This window comes from Nomascus leucogenys, chromosome 3 (assembly GCF_006542625.1).
Source record: "Nomascus leucogenys isolate Asia chromosome 3, Asia_NLE_v1, whole genome shotgun sequence".
Classification (NCBI taxonomy): domain Eukaryota; kingdom Metazoa; phylum Chordata; class Mammalia; order Primates; family Hylobatidae; genus Nomascus; species Nomascus leucogenys.
The window spans coordinates 58,295,301-58,318,707 of NC_044383.1; the positions used below are offsets into that span (position 1 = coordinate 58,295,301).

Consider the following 23,407-nt stretch of genomic DNA (forward strand, 5'->3'; position numbering starts at 1 on the left):
TAAACCACCATTTTATCTTATTTGTTGAATTAAGTAACAGGAGGAAAGCTAGCCTTTAAAGCAGGCTAGAAAAGAAAGCCCAGAGCTTCTACATATAATTCCCATCAATGAAAATTTGCTTTATGATACATTATTTTTCCTTTCAAATTATTGTTGTTAGGTTAAAATCGATCCACACATGGATGTAGAGTGCTAAGTGATAATATAAAGCACACATTCTTTCTTAAACTTGTATTTTAGGTTTAGGGGTACACATGAAGGTTTGTTACGGAGGTAAACGTGTGTCATGGGGGTTTGTTGTACATATTATTTCATCACCCAGGTATTAAGCTCAGTACCCAATAGGTATCTTTTCTGCTCCTCTCCTCATGTTTTGTGTATTTACTTTTTGATAACGTCATTGTCTTTTCATAAAAGAGGAAAAAAAGGTATTAAAAACTATAGTTAGGAAAAAAAACAGTGCTTCCCCAACTCTAACTTAACCATATATTTTTGCTGGTCATTTCCACATGGTCATATGGGTCCAAGCTAGGAACTACATAGAGCGTTGCTTTAGAATGGAAGATTTTTGCTCCATGTGGCCCATTTTAAGTAGATTCCATCTAGCAGAGAGTGGACCCATTGGTGTATTTCATGATATTAGAGGTTTCCTTAAAGAACAATGCAAAAGAAGGAAAAACAAATGGAAGAATGTATTGATTAGCTTGACACAAATTATCTAGAGAAAGTTGCTGCCTAGATAGCTTAATGAACCAAGTAATTGAAAAGATCAGTTAACAGCTTTTAATCTTACGAAAATTTCTGGTGTAGCAGACAAATATGGAAAGAAAGGAATATTGAATTACTCATCAAGATTTTCTTTTTTTATTTTAGAAGTCTCTTAGGGCTTTGGATAGCCTAGATTATAGCTGCTTCTTTGTGCCAAGCCTTACTCACTCTTCCAATGATGAGGTCCAGGGCATGCTACCCTAAAATAGCTGAAGCTGAGGAATTTGAGAATACCACAAGGTAGGAAGTTCATTCTCATCTTCCTCTACCCTCTTCTTGTAAAACAGGTCATAACACCCAGGAAGGTTTTTCTGACCTTCCCCTAAAGCAAGTCATAAGACCCTCTTGTGAGAAATGCTCTCCCTATATCCAGAGGAAAGGACCATCCTTATCTTTGAAGATGAAAGGACACAGAGAGGAATCTGAACAAACAGACTTTTCTAAATTTCCACTAGTTTCCATTAGATTATATCCCCTTTATTCCATCATATTTCTCCACGGTGGTCCACTCCTCAAACCTTCAATAAAATACAGTCATGTTTAACTGTTGCTTTGAGTCTTTATTTCCTTATGAAGGCTCCTGTATCACGTACAAATTTGTATATTATATAAAAATTAAATAAATCGGTATACTATTCTTTTGCCAATCTGTCTTTTGTTATAGGGGCCTCAGCTATGAACCTAGGATAGATGAAGAAAAGATGTTTATCCTCTCCTACACTGACATTCATTTACCTTGAAGGAAAATTGCCTACACAAGTTTTAGAGCAGTTCATGTCAGTTACACATTCATGCCACGCCCCCTCTGCTAATAGAAAGTGATTAGAAGTAGTATGGCTCGGTTGAAAAGAAGCACTTTTTAAACCCTGGGACTCTTGGGTTAAGGTGCACCATAAGTCCGTCCCAGCCAGCAGGAAGGAATGTTGAAGGGAAGAGTTTAGACTATTTTATAATCACTCAGGTTTAGAGGGGAAGCAAAAGTTTTTGGCCATTTCATAAATATTTTATTATTTGGAAACTTCATGGGCAAAATACAAGCAACATGATCTTGCTTAAACAGAAGGGTCAATAACCGACCTTTGAGGTCTCCATTGTGAAGAGTAAAAGGGCACAGGTTTATGGGCCTTCTATTTAGTTAATAGGTATCAACAAAGGTGATTACTTTTCATATACTATAACTTTGTTTACATAAGACACAAAATGTGTTACCATTTATAGGGTTTATGTGTGAGTCTGTGCTAAGGGCTTTAAGTATATTAATACTAGGAGCTGTATTAAAAGAGGTCTCTCGAGAGTTGTCAGGTAAAGTACAGAATGGCCAGTTAGATTTGAATTCCAAATGAACATTCAACACTTTTTACATAAGCATATCCCAAATTTTGTCTGAAACATACTTATACTGAAAAAAAAATCCATTGTTTATCTGAAACTCAAATTTAACTGGGTATTCTATATTCTTATTTGCTAAATCTAATAACCCTAAATCTTAGCCTTTATAGGTTAAACTCAAAATATGGAAGAATTGGGTTCATAGTCATTCAGAGACAGAAACCAGACTTTCTAAGTACACAAATAATGGATCCATTGCTCAGTCACATTAACCAAATACATAAAGGTCTATTTAATTACAGTAAAAAAACAACAGGTTGCTAAATACCCAGGTTAGCATGATAGACCCACACAATCCCTGTAAGCACATCTATATCATACTGAGATCAGGTAAAATTGGTTTTCAAGCACAAGAAGCTCACTGGAGTGTGTGAATGTTTTATGGTTTAAGACTAAAACAGGCTAAAGTATTAATCCCACAGTTGGAAACTTGGCAATGGGAACTTAATATTTAAAAAAAATCTATTGGCTCAAATTTCCTGTTTCCCAAAAGTACCCAGATGGGTTCTGCTAATATTTGTCTCTGTGACTCCTTTTCCTAAGCTCCCATGGGCTGTCCAACCCCCTACCTTGGAGTGACACATCCTTCCGTTAGCTGTATTAATAGCTCCAGTCATATTACGTCAACTCCTGCTGCTAGAAGAGACTGTTTTTATCCATTATGTGATGATTTTAAAGTTTAACTCTCAAAAGGCAATCATATTTCTTTCACTTCCAAATTCTTAAAGAACATTTCACTGAACTCCTCACGTATTTACTGTACTGGCTTGAGAGGTAGATTTTCTATAATACTATTTTCTCTTAATAAGGGAAATGCTGATCATCTTTTGTTTCACGTCAAGTGTTTATCTGTATCTCATTTAATGCTCACTAAAAATCTTGGGAGAAACAGAGCACAGTATAGAGTAGCAGAACAGTATCTAAATATAGGTCTGTCTGGAAGCTACTATATCACTATAGCACTAGTTCCCACTTTTAAGTAAAATGTTTACTACGGATTATCATGTAAAAGAAAAAAAAAGATAAAACAAAGCTGGACGAATTTAGCTTCTCCTGTGGCTGAAGTATTCTAGGAGATATAAATAGACCATGGCTGGTGACCACTATGATACTATAAAGAAATGAGCACCAGCTTTGGAGTACTCAAGATCTCGATTAGAATCATACCTCCATCACTGGGGTGAGGGTAGCAGTCAAAGAGATCAATGTGGACATTGTTATGGGCTAAATTGTGTCCCCCAACAAAATGCATAATTTGACATCCTAACTCTTAGTACTTCAGAATGTGACTGTGGAGATACAGTCTTTAAAAAGGTAATTAAGTTAAAATGAAATTATTCATGTGGGCCCTAATCTAATATGACTAGTGTCCTTTCAAGAAGAGGAAATTAGGACAGCCAACTGAAAACCCAAGGAAGGCCCCAGAAGAAATAAACCCTGCCAACACCTTGATCTCAGACTTCTGAACTTTAGGACTGTGAGAAAATAACCCACCCAGTCTGCGGTACTTTTTTATGGCAGCCCTAGCAAACATATTTCTTAACAGCTTAGATCCTAGTTTTTTAAAATTTTTTTAAAGGCATAATCCCCATGGGTTTGATGTGATCATTAAATAATTAAGTGCCTAGCATGATGCTTTGAAAAATGAATTTGCTCAAGGAATATAAGAACTACATTTTTCACTTAAGCTCACAACATGAACTAGCATATTTATTAATTATCCTTGGCAAATTCATTAAGGATCCGTTAGGTGCAAATACACAAATCAATATCACATTCCCAGTGTTTTTCTTCTGATGGAAGATGGGAGGGCAGTATTTGTTATCCCCAATGAGTGCTTTATACATTGTATTTTCTTGATTCTGCAGTGCATATTTTAAAGCACCCGTTTTATTTTAGAACAGTTTTAGATTTGCAGAAAAATTGCAAAGATAGTGCAGAGTTCCTATCTCCCCCAAACCCCATTTTGCCTATTATTAACAGCTTACATTAGTGTGGTACATTTGTTACAATTAATTATTAACAATGATACATTATTAACTAAAATTCATACTTTATTCAGATTTCCTCACCATTTACCTAATGTGATTTTTCTCCTCCAGAATCCCATACAGCATACCATATTACATTTAGTGATCCTGTATCCTTAGGCTCTTCTTGACTGTTAAGTTTCTCAGGCTTTCCTTGTCTTTGAGAGTTTTGAGGAGTACGGGTCAGGTATATTGTAAGATGCCCTTCTATTGGGGTTTGCTGCTGTTTTCTTAATGAAACTGAAGTTATGGCTTTGGGGAAGGAAGATCACAGAGGTAAAGTGTCATTTTCATCACATCATATTAAGGGTATGTACTATCAACATGACATATCACTGTTGATGCTGACTTCGATTACCTGGCTGAGGTAGTGTTTGTCAAGTTTCTCTACTACAAAGTTTTTTACTCCTTTCCATGCAGTACTTCTCTGAAGGAAGTCCCTATGCACAGTCCACACTTAAGAAGTAGGGAGAGGCTGAAGCAGGTGGATCACTTGTGGCCAGGAGTTCAAGATCAGCCTGGCCAACGCAGTGAAACCCTGTCTCTACTAAAAATACACAAATTAGCCAGGCGTGGTGCTGCACACCTGTAATTCCAGCTACTTGGGAGGCCGAGGCAGGAGAATCATTTGAACCCAGGAGGCAGAGGCTGCAGTGAGCTGAGATCGTGCCACTGCATTCAAGCAGCCTGGATGACAAAGTGAGACTCAGTCTAAAAGAAACAAACAAACCAAAAACAGTAGAGAGTTATGTGCTACTTCCTTGATGGCAGAGTACCTACATAAATTACTTGGAATTTTCCTGCAAGGCAGATTTCTCTATTCTCCCCAATTTATTTATTCAATTATTTATATAAGTATGGACTTACGGATATTTATTTTATACTTTGGGCCATGATACAGTATTATTAGGTTGGTGCAAATGTTATTGTTTTTGCCATTGAAAGTAATGGCAAAAACCACAATAGCTTTTGCACCAACATAATACATTATTTTGTTGCTCAAATTGTTCTGGCTTTGACCATTGCTGTTATTTTTTTTTCCTGATCAGTATTTCTTCATCTCCAATTAGTGCTTTGCATACTGTATTTTGTTCGTTCTATGATACAAATTTTTTATGTCTGAAATTTATATAACTAATAACGTCCTATAATTACATTTGGTAGTGACTTTTTTGTTCCTTAGTCACATGTAAAACAATAGTGTGCCTTTCAATAAATGGCATTTTAGATTCAATGAAACTCAGAAATTGCTAAACAATAAGAACTACTTTTCTAGGATAGTGTATTCAATTCTTAGCACCCTTGCCCTGTCAAGCTTTGACATTTTATAGAGAACATTTTCTTCAGAGATTGTTTTTTTTTGATCTTTTTGATTTACTGTAGACATGTTGCTCTTTCTCTCTGTTGATCATTTGAACATATGTACATTGATCTACTGAAACAGAGAATTTATGTTCAGGCATAAGAATATCAGCAACGGTTATTGCCTTACCCTGTTGGCTAATTCTGGGATTTAGGTGCTCTTATCTTCCTACTGGCATCCAATTAAGGCCATCCATTGACAGGCAAACTGTATATGATTGGAACAATAAGTAGGACATATTTTATAATTCTAGTCTCTTCCATTTTAGTACTAATGTCAGTGTGGATAGAGGGGTTTCAATTTGCTTATTACAGGATTTTATTTCATATCACTTACAAATGTGAAGATGTATCATTATACCTGGCTTGATAGCTGAACTCAATTATTTTAAATCCCTTTTTTCATTTATTAATACAGTTATTGAGCACCATTTATATGTCCAGTTCTATGCTCCTAGGTTTCTGTGTTTGCCCTTTAAGCAGCAAATATAAACTTCACTAGTATTTAGAGATTGTCTGAGGAATATTTATTTAATGACACTTCATAACAAGCACAAAATATTTTAAATATGTTCTCTCTGAAAATTGTAGAAAATACCAAATGGGTAAATTTTTGAATAGCTAATTTTAGTCTTTCTTAAATAACTTCCAAGCAGAAAGTTTTCCAAGATCAAGTAAACTGAATTCTGCAATAACAGTTAGCCTTGTCAGTAACTCTATGAAGTAAAATATCAATCTTCACATCATATATAGGAAATTGAGGCTCAGAGATATTAACTATGACTTAGTGACAAACCAGTAATCAATATGTCCAGCACTGATACACTAATAAAACCCTCATTTTGGGAGGCTGAGGTGGGCGGATCACCTGAGGTCATGAGTTCAAGACTAGCCTGACCAACATAGTGAAACCCCATCTCTACTAAACTAAAAAAATTAGCCAGGTGTGATGGCATGTGCATGTAGTCCCAAATACTCAGGAGGCTGAGGGAGGAGAATCCCTTGAACCCAGGAGGTGGAGGTTGCAGTGAGCTAAGATTGTGCCACTGCACTCCAGCCTGGGGGACAGAGTGAGACTCTGTCTCAAAAAAAAAAAAAAAAATTCATAAACCAGGCCATAGGCCTGGTTTGTTGATATTGCTATTTATTCACCAAAAATATTAAGGTAACTTAGCATATAAGCAAATAAATCATACAGTAGTTCTGATGCTTTTATAATGTCAAAGAGGGTATATTCTTTTCCATAGTGTTAATGCTTGTCATCAAACACATTTAGAAACTCTTCTGATGAAATCTAGTAGCTACTGAAGGATTGTTCAAGCATTCATGACAAAAGTGTATAAAAATTGAAATCTTTATGAAAAAAGACACCATCAACATTTAATTATATGATGCTTTTGCAAAAATATAATCTGATAAATGAAAACAAAATTTAATTTTCTGTAATGATTAGATCTTTTCACTGAGCAACAAAAGGCATTTTTAGTACTTAAATAGTATATTAAATTTACAAAGCACTTTATATTCATTAATAATTTCCCCAAAAACCCAACAAAAGAGATGGTTTGGGCAATTTTCAATAATGTTAGTTGGTTCCAAATATAGAGAAAAGAAGCATAGATGAAGGTAATTTGGCTAATGCAAGGACTAAGGAGAGCCACAAAATACACACCTGAAAGGAGAACAGTCTCTTATTATTATCAATTTTCCTTCCATGTTAGAGTCACCCATATGGCACATTGCAGAATATACTTCTACCAGAAGTTATTTTGCATGTTACATTTCTCAGTTACAACAAAATATAGGAAAATTTCAGTCAACTTCATGCCCTCAAAAAATTAACTAATTATTCTACAGAATATGTATGATACCAAATTGATTACAATAATAGAGGTAGAAATCAATGTTACCCAAAGAGTGTACCCAGGAGTCTAGGTTATTTTCTTTAAACAATCTTAGCTAGCCCTTAATGATTTTTGCTGGCCCAGTTGCATTTTGTATGTGATACTGATTTAGATCAATGTTACTCTACTACTAGGTATAAGGTCCAAAGATGTTTATTATGTTTATACCTGGCAAATTCTATTGTGTGTATGCAGTAGTGATTGACAGCATCCCACAGAATAAAGAGACAAATTTCAGTCTGTAGGAGATTTTTAAAACTGAGAATTAGTAAGAGTTTACATCTTTAGGGGGTGGAGCCAAGATGGCCAAATAGTAACAGCTCCAGTCTACAGCTCCCAGTGTGAGCGACACAGAAGACGGGTGATTTCTGCATTTCCGTTTGAGGTACCAGGTTCATCTCACTAGGGAGTGCCAAACAGTGGGTGCAGGACAGTCGGTGCAGCACACTGTGCGCGAGGCGAAGCAGGGCGAGGCATTGCCTCACTCGGGAAGTGCAAGGGGTCAGGGAGTTCCCTTTCCTAGTCAAAGAAAGGGGTAACAGATGGCACCTGGAAAATCGGGTCAGTCCCACCCTAATACTGCACTTTTCCAACGGGCTTGGAAAATGGCACACCAGGAGATTGTGTCCTGCACCTGGTTCAGAGGGTCCTATGCCCACAGAGTCTCGCTGATTGCTAGCACAGCAGTCTGAGATCAAACTGCAAGGTGGCAGCGAGGCTGGGGGAGGGGCACCCACCATTGCCCAGGCTTGCTTGGGTAAACAAAGCAGCCAGGAAGCTTGAACTAGGTGCAGCCCACCACAGCTCAAGGAGGCCTGCCTGCCTCTGTAGGCTCCACCTCTGGGGGCAGGGCACAGACAAACAAAAATTCAGCAGGAACCTTGGCAGACTTAAATGTCCCTGTCTGACAGCTTTGAAGAGAGCAGTGGTTCTCCCAGCACGCAGCTGGAGATTTGAGAACGGACAGACTGCCTCCTAAAGTGGGTCCCTGACCCCCGAGCAGCCTAACTGGGAGGCACCCCCTAGTAGGGACAGACTGACACCTCACTCGGCCAGGTACTCCTCTGAGACAAAACTTCCAGAGGAACTATCAGACAGCTGAATTTGTGGTCTCAGGAAAATCCACCATTCTGCAGCCACCGCTACTGACACCCAGCCAAACAGGGTCTGGAGTGGACCTCTAGCAATCTCCAACAGACCTGCAGCTGAGGGTCCTGTCTGGCAGAAGGAAAACTAACAAACAGAAAGGACATCCACACCAAAAACCCATCTGTACATCACCATCATCAAAGACCAAAAGTAGATAAAACCACAAAGATGGGGAAAACACAGAGCAGAAAAACTGGAAACTCTAAAAAGCAGAGCACCTCTCCTCCTCCAAAGGAACACAGTTCCTCACCAGCAACGGAACAAAGCTGGACAGAGAATGACTTTGACGAGTTGAGAGAAGAAGGCTTCAGACGATCAAACTACTCCAAGCTACGGGAGGAAATTCAAAACAATAGCAAAGAAGTTAAAAACTTTGAAAAAAAATTAGACGAATGGATAACCAGAATAACCAATGAAGAGAAGGGCTTAAAGGAGCTGATGGAGCTGAAAGCCAAGTTTCGAGAACTACCCGAAGATTGCAGAAGCCTCAGTAGCCAATGCCATCAACTGGAAGAAAGGGTATCAGTGATGGAAGATGAAATGAATGAAATGAAGTGAGAAGAGAAGTTTAGAGAAAAAAGAATAAAAAGAAATGAACAAAGCCTCCAAGAAATTTGGGACTATATGAAAAGACCAAACCTATGTCTGACTGGTGTACCTGAAAATGACGGGGAGAATGGAACCAAGTTGGAAAACACTCTGCAAGATATTATCCAGGAGAACATCCCCAATCTAGCAAGGCAGGCCAACATTCAGATTCAGGAAATACAGAGAATGCCACAAAGATACTCCTTGAGAAGAGCAACTCCAAGACACATAATTGTCAGATTCACCAAAGTTGAAATGAAGGAAAAAATGTTAAGGGCAGCCAGAGAGAAAGGTCGGGTAACCCACAAAGGGAAGCCCATCAGACTAACAGCTGATCTCTTGGCAGAAACTCTACAAGCCAGAAGAGAGTGGGGGCTGATATTCAACATTCTTAAAAGAATTTTCAATCTAGAGTCTCATATCCAGCCAAACTAAGCTTCATAAGTGAAGGAGAAATAAAATACTTTACAGACAAGCAAATGCTGAGTGATTTTGTCACCACCAGGCCTGCCCTAAAAGAGCTCCTGAAGGAAGCACTAAACATAGAAAGGAACGAATGGTACCAGCCAATGCAAAAACATGCCAAATTTTAAAGACCATCGAGGCTAGGAAGAAACTGCATCAACTAACGAGCAAAATAACTAACTAACATCATAATGACAGGATCAAATTCACACATAACAATATTAACTTTAAATGTAAATGGGCTAAATGCTCCAATTAAAAGACACAGACTGGCAAACTGGATAAGGAGTCAAGACCCGTCAGTGTGCTGTATTCAGGAAACCCATCTCACGTGCAGAGACACACATAGACTCAAAATAAAGGGATTGAGGAAGATCTATCAAGCAAATGGAAAACAAAAAAAGGCAGGGGTTGCAATCCTAGTCTCTGAAAAAATAGACTTTAAACCAACAAAGATCAAAGAGACAAAGAAGGCCATTACGTAATGGTAAAGGGATCAATTCAACAAGAAGAGCTAACTATCCTAAATATATATGCACCCAATACAGGAGCACCCACATTCATAAAGCAAGTCCTGAGTGACCTACAAAGGGACTTAAACTCCCACACAATAATAATGGGAGATTTTAACACCCCACTATCAACATTAGACAACGAGACAGAAAGTTAACAAGGATATCCAGGAATTGAACTCAGCTCTGCACAAAGTGAACCTAATAGACATCTACAGAACTCTCCACCCCAAATCAACAGAATATACATTTTTTTCAGCACCACACCACACCTATTCCAAAATTGGCCATATAGTTGGAAGTAAAGCTCTCCTCAGCAAATGTAAAAGAACAGAAATTATAACAAACTGTCTCTCAGACCACAGTGCAATCAAACTAGAACTCAGGATTAAGAAACTCACTCAAAACTGCTCAACTACATGGAAACTGAATAACCTGCTCCTGAATGACTATTGGGTACATAATGAAATGAAGGCAGAAAAAAAGATGTTCTTTGAAACCAATGAGAACAAAGACACAACATACCAGAATCTCTGGGACACATTCAAAGCAGTGTGTAGAGGGAAATTTATAGCACTAAATGCCCACAAGAGAAAGCAGGAAAGATCCAAAATTGACACCCTAACATCACAATTAAAAGAACTAGAAAAGCAAGAGCAAACACATTCAAAAGCTAGCAGAAGGCTAGAACTAAATAAAATCAGAGCAGAACTGAAGGAAAGAGAGACACAAAAAACCCTTCAAAAAATTAATGAATCCAGGAGCTGGTTTTTTGAAAAGATCAACAAAATTGATAGACCACTAGCAAGACTAATAAAGAAGAAAGGAGAGAAGAATCAAATAGATGCAATAAAAAATGAAAAAGGGGATATCACCACCAATCCCACAGAAATACAATCTACCATCAGAGAATACTACAAACACCTCTACGCAAATAAACTAGAAAATCTAGAAGAAATGGATAAATTCCTCGACAAATACACCCTCCCAAGACTAAACCAGGAAGAAGTTGAATCTCTGAATAGGCCAATAACATGTTCTGAAATTGTGGCAATAATCAATAGCTTACCAATCAAAAAGAGTCCAGGACCTGATGGATTCACAGCCGAATTCTACCAGAGGTACAAGGAGGAACTGATACCATTCCTTCTGAAACTATTCCAAATGATAGAAAAAGAGGGAATCCTCCCTAACACATTTTATGAGGCCAGCATCGTCCTGATACCAAAGCCTGGCAGAGACGTAACCAAAAAAGAGAATTTCAGACAAATATCCTTGATGAACATTGATGCAAAAATCCTCAATAAAATACTGGCAAACCAAATCCAGCAGTACATCAAAAAGCTTACACACCATGATCAAGTGGGCTTCATCCCTGGGATGCAAGGCTGGTTCAACATACGAAAATCAATAAATGTAATCCAGCATATAAACAGAACCAAAGACAAAAACCACATGATTATCTCAATAGATGCAGAAAAGGCCTTTGACAAAATACAACAACCCTTCATGCTAAAAACTCTCCATAAATTAGGTATTGATGGGACATATCTCAAAATAATAAGAGCTATCTATGACAAAACCACAGCCAATATCATACTGAATGGGCAAAAACTGGAAGCATTCCCTTTCAAAACTGGCACAAGACAGGGATGCCCTCTCTCACCACTCCTATTCAACATAGTGTTGGAAGTTCTGGTCAGGGCAATCAGGCAGGAGAAGGAAATAAAGGGTATTCAATGAGGAAAAGAGGAAGTCAAATTGTCCCTGTTTGCAGATGACATGATTGTATATGTAGAAAACCCCATAGTCTCAGCCCAAAATCTCCTTAAGCTGATTAGCAAGTTCAGCAAAGTCTCAGGATACAAAATCAATGTACAAAAATCACAAGCATTCTTGTACACCAATAACAGACAAACGGAGAGCCAAATCATGAGTGAACTCACATTCACAATTGCTTCCAAGAGAATAAAATACCTAGGAATCCAACTTACAAGGGATGTGAAGGACCTCTTCAACAAGAACTACAAACCACTGCTCAATGACATAAAAGAGGATACAAACAAACGGAAGAACATTCCATGCTCACGGGTTGGAAGAATCAATGTCGTGAAAATGGCCATACTGCCCAAGGTAATTTATAGATTTAATGCCATCCCCATCAAGCTACCAATGACTTTCTTCACAGAATTGGAAAAAACTACTTTAAAGTTCATATGGCACCAAAAAAGAGCCCACATTGCCAAGTCAATCCTAAGCCAAAAGAACAAAGCTGGAGGCATCATGCTACCTGACTTCAAACTATACTACAAGGCTACAGTAACCAAAACAGAATGGTACTGGTACCACAACAGAGACATAGATCAATGGAACAGAACAGAGCCCTCAGAAATAATGCCACATATCTACAAGTATCTGATCTTTGACAAACCTGACAAACACAAGAAATGGGGAAAGGATTCCCTATTTAATAAATGGTGCTGGGAAAATTGGCTAGCCATATGTAGAAAGCTGAAACTGGATCCCTTCCTTACACCTTATACAAAAATTAATTCAAGATGGATTAAAGACTTACATGTTAGACCTAAAACCATAAAAACCCTAGAAGAAAACCTAGGCAATACCATTCAGGACATAGGCATGGGCAAGGACTTCATGTCTAAAACACCAAAAGCAATGGCAACAAAAGCCAAAATTGACAAATGGGATCTAATTAAACTAAAGAGCTTCTGCATGGCAAAAGAAACTACCATCAGAGTGAACAGGCAACCTACAAAATGGGAGAATATTTTCACAACCTGCTCATCTGACAAAGGGCTAATATCCAGAATCTACAAAGAACTCAAACAAATTTACAAGAAAAAAACAAACAACCCCATCAAAAAGTGGGCAAAGGATATGAACAGACACTTCTCAAAAGAAGACATTTATGCAGCCAAAAAACACATGAAAAAATGCTCATCATCACTGGCCATCAGAGAAATGCAAATCAAAACCACAATGAGATACCATCTCACACCAGTTAGAATGGCCATCATTAAAAAGTCAGGAAACAACAGGGGCTGGAGAGGATGTGGAGAAATAGGGACACTTTTACACTGTCGGTGGGACTGTAAACTAGTTCAACCATTGTGGAAGTCAGTGTGGTGATTCCTCAGGGATCTAGAACTAGAAGTACCATTTGACCCAGCCATCCCATTACTGGGTATATACCCAAAGGACTATAAATCATGCTGCTATAAAGACACATGCACACGTATGTTTATTGCGGCACTATTCACAATAGCAAAGACTTGGAACCAACCGAAATGTCCAACAATGATAGACTGGATAAAGAAAATGTGGCACATATACACCATGGAATACTATGCAGCCATAAAAAATGATGAGTTCATGTCCTTTGTAGGGACATGGATGAAGCTGGAAAACATCATTCTCAGTAAACTATCGCAAGGACAAAAAACCAAACACCGCATGTTCTCACTCATAGGTGGGAATTGAACAATGAGAACTCACGGACACAGGAAGGGGAACATCACACTCCGGGGACTGTTGTGGGGAGGGGGGAGGGAGGAGGGACAGCATTAGGAGATATACCTAATGCTAAATGACGAGTTAATGGGTGCAGCAAACCAACACGGCACATGGATACATATGTAACAAACATGCACATTGTGCACATGTACCCTAAAACCTAAAGTATAATAATAAAAAAATAAATAAATAAATAAGAGTTTACATCTTTATTGTCATAGGTCTCAAATCAGTTTTTATTCCATTTATTTAAGGAAATTCTAAAAATTAAAAACATACCTGAGACAGTTTTTATAAATAATATATACTTCTAGAGAAAATGATGGGTTAATTATTCAGCACAATATTTATACACAACCTCCGCTCTCTGTGTATTTTAAGATAGTTCATTTTGAAACTGCTCTAATAAGCATTTTCGTAATAAAGAACAAGTTATTATTAGATGTGAAGGCATATTGTCTGTGAATATTTGTATTCTTGTCTTTGGAGATTAGTGAAAATTAGTGAAATGGAGATTAGTGAAAAGTACAGAATTCTGTTCATGGATCGTAATTTTCTTGATACAGAAAGTTAACACTCCTTTAGGAAAAAACAAATCCTATTTTACCATAATCTTATTAACTAATAGTTTTCCTCTGTGGATGAGCCACTAGAGGCACTTTTGAGGAATTTTTAAACTGCCCTATTCCTAGAAATCACCTAAAATGCTAGTTTAAAAAGTCTGATTCAAGAGCAAAATGGTATAGCCACCTTGGAAAACAATTTGGCAGCTTCTCATAAAGTTAGACATAAACTTTTTGTATGACCCAGCAAACCCACTCGTGGGTATTTACCCTGGATAAATGAAAATTTATATTCTCAAAAAAACCTGTACATAAATGTATATAGCAGCTTTATTCATAATTGTCCAAACCTAGGAACAAAGCAAATGTGCTGTAATGGATGAATGGATCAACCAACCCTGCTCCATTGCCACAGTGGAGTGCTCCTCAGCACCAAGGGGGAGGCACCATGGATACATGCAACGGCTTGGATAAATCTCAAAGGCATCACGAGGAGATGGAGCCAGTTCCGAAACATAAGATGTTGTATGTTTCCATTTATTTATATTCTTGACAAAAAACATAGTAATGGAGAACAGAGCAGTGGTTGTACCGGTTAGTTATAGGGATGTAATCCCAAAGGGATAACATAGGGACCTTTTGGGGAATGAGCAAACAGTTTTGCATCCTGATTATGGTGGTGGTTCCATGAATCTGTACATGTATTAAGCCTCTTAGAACTTCATACCCCCCAAAATCAATGTTACTACATATTAACAAATGAAGTTCAAAGCTCTCACACTCAAAGCATTTGACTCAGTAGGCCTGAAGCAGAGCTTAGGAATCTGAATTTTAACACCATAAGCGCAGGTACATGTTCAAGTAGTTCTGGCAAAGAAGATTCATACTTCAAAAACCATCATTTTAGAAGAAAATGCATTGGACTTAAAGTTAGAAGATTATAGTATCCTGCCAGTGAATAGTCGTGTGACTTTGTGTACTATTATCACTTGAATTGTGACCCCCTCCCAAATATGTCCTAAACCCCAGTAACTCAGAACGTGATCTTATTTGGAGGCTGGGTCTTTACAGAGGTAATCAAGTTAAAATGATGTCATTAGTTTGAGCCTTCCTCCAGTATAACCAGTGTTCTTTTTTAAAAAAAAATGAAAATTTGGACACAGAGACATGCACACAGGAAGAACACGTGAATATTACAGCTGAGATTGGGTTGAAGCATCTATAAGCCAAAGAATGCCAAAGATTGCTGGCAAACTGCCAGAAGCTGGGGAATAGGCATAGAACAGATTCTGTCTCACAGCTCACAGAAAGAACCAGCCCTGTACAGACCTTAATTTCAGACTTCTAGACTCCAGAACTGTGAGACGATAAGTTTTTCTGCTGTTTAAACCAACCAGTTTGCAATACTTTAATATGGTAGCCCTAGAACAACTTTCTTATTGATCTCCTCAGGAATTATTGAAACTAAGTGAGATAATATCTGTGCATTAGTTAAGACCTCAGTTGAGAAATCACAAATACCAATGATTTAAGCAATATAAGAACTTGTTTCTTTCTTTGAGAACAAAAATACACTGAGTAGGCAGGTCCAGATTTGTGTGGTGGTTTGATATTATCAGGGGCTAAATCTGCTACGTTTTTATTCTTTCATCCTTATGTGATGAACCTTGTCCTCATACTGGTAATATGGATGCTGAGTTCCAGCAAATACATCACAGTCCCTTGCAAAAGGAGAAGGGCAAATAGCAAAAGGAACAAGAGTAAAAAAAGGAAACAAGTAAAATCCCTGTCCTTTAAAAACTTCCAAAGTCCCACTCAGTAACTTTCAATTACATCAATTCTGTTTTATTGGCTGGTACTTACTGACTTATCTTCAAGGGAGTCTGGGTAGTTCATTATAGCTGATAAGATTGAAACCTACCCCATTTCCAGGTTTTAGCTTTCTTAGTAAAGAAAGAATGCATATCAGAGGAGAAAAGTATATAAAAGCATTCTGTAAATTATTTCACATTCCTCAATTGGAATACAGTATTATTATTTATGTGCCTTTAAAAACATATCTGTAGGGTAGGCATAGTGGTACATGCCTATAGCCACATACTCAAGAGGCTGAGGTGAGAAAATTACTTGAGCCCAGAAGTGGCTGAGTGAGAGTTCACTTAGTGAGTCCAGAGGCTGCCATGAGCCGTGATTGCACCTCTGCACTTCAGCCTGGGTGACAGAGCAATGCTCTGTCTCAAAAACAAACAAATGAAAACCCTCTAATTATAATGGAAAAAAATTCACATTTGAGGACATGTTGTTTTCAATGTCAAATGCTATACTTACCCTCTAAACAAGTCATTTCCAATTTTTTCTCTGCAGGACCCTCTTACACTTTTTTTTTTTTTTTTATACTTTAGGTTTTAGGGTACATGTGCACAATGTGCAGGTTACATATGTATCCATGTGCCATGTTGATTTCCTGCACCCATTAACTCGTCATTTAGCATTAGGTATATCTCCTAATGCTGTCCCTCCCCCCTCCCCCCACCCCACAACAGTCCCTGGAATGTGATGTTCCCCTTCCTGTGTCCATGAGTTCTCATTGTTCAATTCCCACCTATGAGTGAGAACATGCAGTGTTTGTTTTGTCCTTGCGATAGTTTACTGAGAATGATGTTTTCCAGTTTCATCCATGTCCTACAAAGGACACGAACTCATCATTTTTTATGGCTGCATAGTATTCCATGGTGTATATGTGCCACATTTTCTTAATCCAGTCTATCGTTGTTGGACATTTGGGTTGGTTCCAACTCTTTGCTATTGTGAATAGTGCCGCAATAAACATACGTGTGCATGTGTCTTTATAGCAGCATGATTTATAGTCCTTTGGGTATATACCCAGTAATGGGATGGCTGGGTCAAATGGTATTTCTAGTTCTAGATCCCTGAGGAATCGCCACACTGACTTCCACAATGGTTGAACTAGTTTACAGTCCCACCAACAGTGTAAAAGTGTTCCTATTTCTCCACATCCTCTCCAGCACCTGTTGTTTCCTGTTTTTTTAATCATGGCCATTCTAACTGGTGTGAGATGGTATCTCACTGTGGTTTTGATTTGCATTTCACTGATGGCCAGTGATGATGAGCTCATGGGTTGGAAGAATCAATATCGTGAAAATGGCCATACTGCCCAAAGTAATTTATAGATTCAATGCCATCCCCATCAAGCTACCAATGACTTTCTTCACAGAATTGGAAAAAACTACTTTAAAGTTCATATGGAACAAAAAAGAGCCCGCATCGCCAAGCAATCCTAAGCCAAAAGAACAAAGCTGGAGGCATCACGCTACCTGACTTCAAACTATACTACAAGGCTACAGTAACCAAAACAGCATGGTACTGGTACCACAACAGAGATATAGATCAATGGAACAGAACAGAGCCCTCAGAAATGATGCCGCATATCTACAACTATCTGATCTTTGACAAACCTGACAAAAACAAGAAATGGGGAAAGGATTCCCTATTTAATAAATGATGCTGGGAAAACTGGCTAGCCATATGTAGAAAGCTGAAACTGGATCCCTTCCTTACACCTTATACAAAAATTAATTCAAAATGGATTAAAGACTTAAATGTTAGACCTAAAACCATTAAAATCCTACAAGAAAACCTAGGCAATACCATTCAGGACATAGGCGTGGGCAAGGACTTCATGTCTAAAACACCAAAAGCAATGGCAACAAAAGCCAAAATTGACAAATGGGATCTAATTAAACTAAAGAGCTTCTGCACAGCAAAAGAAACTATCATCAGAGTGAACAGGCAACCTACAGAATGGGAGAAAATTTTTGCAACCTACTCATCTGACAAAGGGCTAATATCCAGAATCTACAATGAACTCAAAGAAATTTACAAGAAAAAAACAAACAACCCCATCAAAAGGTGGGCAAAGGACATGAACAGACACTTCTCAAAAGAAGACATTTATGCAGCCTCTTACACTTTTAACACTGTTAAAGCACCCAAAGAGTTTTTGTTTAAATACATTATATTTCTTGATATATGTACCATTTTAGAGATTAGATTATTAGATTAAACATGAATATGTACCATAGTAGAGATTAAAAGTGAGTGGTTTCACATACATATTTCTTAATTCATTTAAAAATAATAAACCCATTACATATTAACATAAATTTCATATTTTTATAAAAATTAACTATATTTTCAAAAAAAGCAAGTAAGAAAGAGTGGTGTTGTTTTACATTTTTGCTAATCTCTTTCATGCCTGGCTTAATAGAAGACAGCTGGATTCTCATAACTGATCCTAAATTAAATCTAATGTGGTATGTTGTTTTGGTTAAAGTGCATGAAGAAAATCTGACTTCACAGAGATATGTAGTCAAAAAAAGGAAAAGAATTTAAGAGCCTTTTCTAATAATCATGGATATCCTTCATTAATACTACATCAACACTTAATAGGTAGTAATTTCTTAAAGATTACTTGCAATGTGGAATCTAAAATCATTACGATCACCTTTCACACTCTATTACATTAAAATTGAGCAGTCTACCTTTCATTTTGAATGGATCTTTTACTCATGTGTGATTTTAATTTCATAGAATCCTGAAAATGTCTCAGAAACCCGCAGGGGTTCACAGACTTTGAAAATGATTGCTTTAAATAAATCATTAGGATTATTCACTTTGAAGTTTGGGTTGTTCTAATTTTGCAATTAATAGAGTTTTAGACATGTGAAAAGTTTATATTGGCCAACCAGAATCCTCATTTTATAGATAAAAATACAAGAATCAAGAGGCTTTATCCTGATTACAATGGCAGTTTATTAATTCATTCAAGTATTTACCAAGCACCATTATGTGCAGAGCTAGAAACAGAAGCCAACTCCTCACCAATGCTCTTTCTATTAATACATATTGCATATGCTCTGCTTTCATTTATAACTGAGGGGCCTCAGATCTAACTTTTGTATTTATTAGTTTTTTTTTTCACTTTCCTTCCTTGTGCTTGAGTTTTTACGATAAAGACAGACAAACTGGTGCCTTATGACAACAATGCAACTTAAAACATTTCTTGTTCTTAAATTCCCAATAGTAATTTTACATGTAATAGGGACATTTTTGTGAAACTGAATATTAGGACTTGAAAGACTGTGGCAGGTGTATATTTCTCATTGAATCCCATATACTCCTCTTAATTTCCCAGCTACTATGAAGTTAGGGTTGCTATTAATATACAAGGCAGACATGACACATGCCACTTCAAGACCAATGCATTTGAAAGCTGGTGAACCAGAATAATCTCACTCTCTTTTCTCTTGCCTAGACAGACATGGAGGTCTTGAAATGAGATGTTAAGCCACAGTTTGGAAAACAAAATGTGGATTTTTTTAACTTACTACATACAGGAACCTGATTTAGGAATACTATAGACTTTGAATGATAAATAACTTTTGTTGTATTTAGCCACTGATAATTTATTTATTACTATAACATAGCCCAGCCTTCTCTGACTAATATAAAGGCAGAACTAAGAAGATTAATTCAACGTGATTAGAAATAATAAAATGCATTGTTTAATTAAATGTTTTGAGCCTGATAACAGTTCTAATTCTCAGTATAGCTGTTTTCTGTTTTCTTCCAGGGGAAGGAGGAAAAGAAGATGAATTAAAAATCAGGATATTGTACTTTCTACAATGAATGAGGTGAAGCAATAATAACCCCCACTTAGTCTTAAAAATAAACAGGAAATTAACCAAAAGCAGGTAGTTTCATAAAAACACAGATTGAATTTAAACTCTCACTTGATCTTTTAATAATATAAAAATTCTAAATTCTCATTAACTGATTCAAATTCATGATAAGGATGAGATATTAACTAACCACATTACAAGCAAAACAAAACAAACAATAAGCAAAGCCTGCTGGCTAGAATCAGAGCCATAGCTTCCCTCATGAAATTTTGTCTGTCATCATCTGACAAAGGAAGAAATATGTTTGTGTTCTTTTGTGAAAGGGAATTTGTGTTATTTAGGCTTTGAACTCTAGCTGAATGAGCCCCTTCAACAAGCAAGAAGGTAACCCATGTTCACTGAATGAATGTTTTTACTCGAGAGCATCATGAGGGTAATAAAGTCATGCAGGCCTTCAACCTGAGTTACTGAAATGTGCCGTCTTTTGAGTCCTTCTATGTAAAATGTTAGTAGTAGTTTACAATTCTAATTTTCTATATATTAGTTTTCTATTGCTCCCATAATAATTACCACAATCTTCATAGCTTAAAAACACACATTTATGGCCGGGTGCGGTGGCTCACACCTGTAAATCCAGCACTTTGGGAGGCCGAGACAGGTGGATCACGAGGTCAGGAGATCGAGACCATCCAGGCCAACATGGTGAAAGCCTGTCTCTACTAAAAATAAAAAATGAAAAAATAGCTGAGTGTGGTGGCACGTGCCTGTAATCCCAGCAACTCAGGGGGGTGAGGTGAGAATCGCTTGAACCCAGGTGGCAGAGATTGCAGTAAGCTGAGATCATGCCACTGCACCCCCGCCTGTCTACAGAATGAGACTCTGTCTCAAAAAAAAAAAAAAAAAAAAAATTATCGTATGGTTCTATAGGTTAAAAGTTTAAATTCTGGCCAGGCGCAGTGGCTCATGCCTGTAATCCCAGTACTTTGGGAGGCCGAGGCAGGCGGATCACAAAGTCAGGAGATCGAGACCATCCTGGCTAACACGGTGAAACCCCGTCTCTACTAAAAATACAAAAAAAATTAGCCAGGTGAGGTGGTGGGCACCTGTAGTCCCAGCTACTCAGGAGGCTGAGGCAGGAGAATGGCATGAACCTGGGAGGCAGAGCTTGCAGTGAGTCGAGATTCCGCCACTACACTCCAGCCTGGGCGACAGAGCAAGACTCCGTCTTAAAAAAAAAAAAAAGTCCAAATTCAAGGGCTAATTTCTAGGTATCAGCAGGCCTCATTCCTTTTTGGAGGCTCTAGTGGAGAAGTCTTTGCCTTTTCTAGCTTCTAGAAGCTACTCATATTCCTCAGACCATGGTCCTCTCTCCATCTTCAGAGCCAACAAGTTTGTATCTCTCCAACCCTTCTTATGTAGTTATGGCTCCCTCTGACTACACAGGGAAGAGGCCCCCTGCTTTTAAGAATTCATGGGTTAGGCTGGGCACGGTGGCTCACGCCCGTAATCCCAGCACTTTGGGAGGTCGAGGCGGGTGGATCACAAGGTCAGGAGATTGAGACCATCATGGCCAACATGGTGAAACCCCGTCTCTACTAAAAATACAAAACAACTAGCCAGGTGTGGTGGTGGGCGCCTGTAGTCCCCGCTACTTGGGAGGCTGAGGCAGGAGAATGATATGAACCCAGGAGGCAGAACTTGCAGTGAGCCGAGATCATGCCACTGCACTCCAGCCTGGGCGACAGAGCGAGACTCCATCTAAAAAAAAAAAAAAAAAAAAAAAAATTCATAGGTTAAAATGAGTCCATCTGCATACTTCAGAATAATGTTCCCATTTCAAAGTCTTTAATTTTTATCACATTTGCAAAGTTTTTTTTGTCATGTAGTGTAACATATTGACGTGTTCTAGGGATTAGGACTTGGGCATCCAAGGGGTAAAAAGAGGACATTCTGCCATCTATATTTTATAAAGAAGCTGATCTCTAGAAGAAATGCTTGACCTAGAACTCAGAGACCACTCTATAGACATGCCCCTTACTACAGGCCAAATGTGGGCAAATATTTAATTTTTCTGGCTAACTATAGTTAATAATACCTTAGCTGGCTGAAGGTACAAAAGTGGACAGCATGATTTCATGTGGGCTCCTTCTTGCTACAAAATCTGTAATTATATTATTTTAATATGGAAACTCAAGTCTATATTTGGGAGAATACAGAAGCTTAATCAAGTAGAAGAATAATTAAACAAAAATGAATAAATGGTAATATTTATTCATTTATCTATTTCCCTGTTGTTTCCCAGTCTCTCCTTCTTCTACTTGATTAAGCTTCTAAATTTCCCCCTACCAGCAATCTTCCTTATAAATTCAATCTTACCATGTTCATTTCACTTGGGGCAATATTCTGTATCAGATGAAAGGAGAAAGTGATAAATCAGACAAATGAACTAATTTAGCTAACAGTTTAACAAGCTTGTTTATTGTGCCTTAATTATACAAACAGAGTACCTCCAGGAGGAACCTGGATGGCAGGAATTCCAATAGAATGGTCATCACATCACTGATGGATTCCTTAAATCTCTCCCACCAGTTGCTCTGTGGAAACTTGGCTGCAAGAGTGATCAGGAGTACAAATGTTAAAGTCAGACTTATGTTTCAATATCTTCTCTTCTACTTACAAGTTATATTTCAGACAAATTTCTTAACCTCTCTGAGCCTTAACTGAATTATCTATAATAATATCTAATTCACAGTGTTGTTATAAAGGTTAAGTCGGATAATGTGAGAAAGAGGGTAATGTGACCATGAGTAGTTGGGTAGGGTGGAGAGGAGATATGGGATGGTCAGGGAGAATGCAGCTTAGGATATGACATTTCAGCTGCCACCCAAAAGATAGATCTGAGCCAGGAAAGTGAACAGCAAATGTAAACAAGCCGAGACAAGACAGAGGATCATGTGTTGGAGAAACAGGAGTCTTGTAGGCAATGGTGAAAGTGGTAGGAAATGATGCTGAAGAACCGGGCAGGGGCCAGATTATTCAAGGTGTTAGGGCCTTGAGTAAACACTGAGGATTTTACTCTAAAAGTAATGACAAAACATCAAACTATAATATTTAAGGATAACATGCCTTCATATGCAATTTTACCAAATGATAGAGGGAATAGATTTGAATGTAGAAGGAAGAGATGGGTTGACAAGAGTGGAGTCAGAGAGACTAGGAGGTTATTTCTGCATTCCTGAGAAAAGATTACAGAGGTTAAATATAGGATGACCTGTGTTTAATCTGTTAGGAGTGGCTGACATATTAAAGATACATATTCATCACAGAACAGTAAGATTTGCATTATATTGGGACAGCGAAGTAAAATTTATCCTAGAAAGAGAAGCTTCAAGGACGTTTCATTGGGTTTTGGCTCAAATTTATGGGGGCAGTGGCATTTAC

General features: G+C 37.8%; 1 long non-coding RNA gene across 1 annotated transcript in view; it reads right to left on the minus strand.

The window, feature by feature from the left end:
• Positions 1-216: 216 nt before the first annotated feature.
• LOC105738986 overlaps positions 217-23,407 on the minus strand; it is a 29,161-nt gene continuing 5,970 nt past the window's right edge. The window contains exon 2 of the long non-coding RNA XR_001114829.2: positions 217-650. This is a non-coding gene — a long non-coding RNA (uncharacterized LOC105738986). The remainder of the gene's footprint in view (positions 651-23,407) is intronic.